Below are 2,786 nucleotides of genomic sequence, written 5' to 3'. Positions count from 1 at the left end.
ACGTTACTTTTTTAGAACATATTCCTTTCTACTCGATTCCTGCTACAGCCCACAATGTAACAAAGTCTGATCTTCTGCATATTGATCCTTTTAATGAAGATATAGAGGCTCAAGACTCATCTATGCCACATGATCCCTCAGCACATGACACACCCACTTCTTCAGAGGGTGCCTTGTGACAACCGTCAAATTCTGGTCAAGTCAAAGTCAACAAGTCAAACCGATCAACTAAATTAACCCTTGTATATTAGGGTTCACGTTAGGTAATTACTATTCAATGCACTATTTTAATGAGAAAACATCATTTGGAAAATCCGTGTGTTCGAATTTCCGTAGCCTTAATAATGCTAAACATTGAACCAAAACGATAACACACCATTGCACACTCATCGGGAATGTGTACGACACTAGAACAAGGCTTAACATAGTGTAAGAACCTTGTGTTGCGAAGCCAAACACTCAAAAAGGTCACAAAAGAAATCTCTCCCAAATCTCTCTCTGTATGAGAAATCTCTCCAAGAATGTCAAATCTCCCCCAAATCTCTCCAAGAATGTGAAATCTCTCTCAAAATCTCTCTTAACTTTTTATAGTCTTTCGGGTCATCCCGACCCTTAACCGGGTCAAAAACCGCTTAAAAACGGGTAAAAACGGGTAAAATACCCTTAAGGACCCGAAACCTACCTTATAGGGTCGAAGCCTCTTAGGGCCGAAAGTCCTCTTAGGGACCAAACCCTACTGAACCGAAAGCTAGAAGACCGAACCCGAAGCCCCGGAACCGAACCTCCCTTTCGGGCCTGAACCTCGCATGAAGAACCGAAGCTACCTTTCGGTCCATTTCGCCTTCGCCCCATTTCGCTTCCTAGCCTACCTTCGCCTTCGGGCCCAGCAGCATCAAGGACCGAACCTCGGCCAGGACCGAGAGGTCTCGCAGAAAAGCCTTTTCTTCCCGGTTTTCGACTACAACTTCATTTTAGCTTCGTTTTTCATCGTTTTAACGCGGGATTTTCACCTGAAACTTTATTTTAACATTTAGGGACCCATATCTACTAATTTCCCCCGTTTTTGGGGATAAATCTTCTCCAAGATTTAGTGGGTGAAGTACAAGAGGTGGAGTGTTGACTTTCCTTTAGTTTATGACACAAGCAACCACCCACACCCACTCTATGACCAGCCACACCTCCCCACCATACCTTGTCACTTCCTTGTACTTTTTCCCTCTCTCACAAGTTATTCCCACGTTCTTAGAGCTGGACACTCATCCTCTCTCCTCATTCTCACTCACTTGCTCTCATTTCACCAAAGATCAAACTCAACTTTTCTCTCTAACTTTCTCCCTCAATTTCGGGATTTCAAGGCTGATCATCAAGCCTTCTTACACTCTTGGTAAGTATAATTCATCCTTTTTGTGATAATTACACTTCATTCTACTACAATCATAGATTGCTTACACAAATTCCATCACTTTGGTGTTAGATTCTCGAAAATCTTCTAGGCATCTTCAAGTGTTCTTGAGTTGAACACTTCTCATCTCCAACATTCATCTACTGAAATCACTTAAGGTGAGTTCATACCCCTACATTTTCATGTTTTCTTACGTTTTAAGGGGGGGAATACAAGTTAAAACACCAAGAACACAACTAAATTCTTCTAACAGCTTTCATCAGAAAAGTTGGACTCCATTCACGGACTGTTTTGGTCAACTTAAACATTTTTATTTTCAAAACTGTACAAGGTGCAAGTAGTTCAAGTTCTTAGCTTTAAAATGGGTACTTGCACATCACCATAAGATTTTTCTACAATTTATGGTGATTTTTACAAAACTGCCTATCATTTCAAACATCAATCCGGACCAGTCTGTGATTATGAACTTTTTCACACAAGTTGGAGGTCATTAAAAATCATAATAAAATTTATGAACAAACTAGACTCATTTCACAAACTCTCAGAATTTACGGATTCTGATTTGGACCTTTGATGATTTTTCTACAAATTTTCTAAGAACAGTAATAGAAATTGTTAACAACAGAAAAATGCTATCAATTTTATTACACCTTGTAACATGTTGAGCGAGGTGTATATCTTTATGTGATTATATGTTATTGCATTATATGACATTTTGTCTTAGTATAAGGACATACAACAGTTAACAAATGGATTTTGCTAGATAAAGCATAGAAATAACAAATTATTATAATCAAAGTACATCCATTACATACAAACATTTGGATAAACTATGTTAAGTATAGTTTACATACATTACTACTACTACCCTTGTTTTGATAAACTATAATAGGTATGGTTTATGTTTCCATCAACACAACAAACACATTTCGGAAGGTTTTATTCCCACAGAAAAAGGTTTTACGCTCACGCACACCACACGTAAACTTGTTAACTTAAATTGTGAGACATTCTTCTCAGTACTCCTAGAGTACGGGTTAAAATTCCTGGTAGTTATAACCAGAGTCTCTTGTAGGGAGAACGTGATAGTTGTGTATAGATCTATATTGGGTTTGACACCCCACACCTTGCTGCTAGCTACAGTGGGACCTGCAGGTCTACGGGTGACAAATGTCATAACAATTTTCGGCGCCTGAGAAACGTCGTGGCAGGTTCATTCAGTCATAGTATGGTTATAGCGACTCACATAGGGAGTTAACAACACATAAAGTTTACGGGAATTTTTATAAATCAAAAGGGGTTTTATGTCGATTTAAAATCACTTTTATTATCAATAAGTACGGATATTACTATACACTTTCAGTCTTGGTATTTAACACTACAC

The sequence above is a fragment of the Lactuca virosa genome, chromosome 9, assembly GCF_052849685.1.
Source record: "Lactuca virosa cultivar CGN04683 chromosome 9, Lactuca_virosa_CGN04683_v6, whole genome shotgun sequence".
NCBI lineage: Eukaryota > Viridiplantae > Streptophyta > Magnoliopsida > Asterales > Asteraceae > Lactuca > Lactuca virosa.
This window is presented reverse-complemented; position numbering follows the sequence as displayed.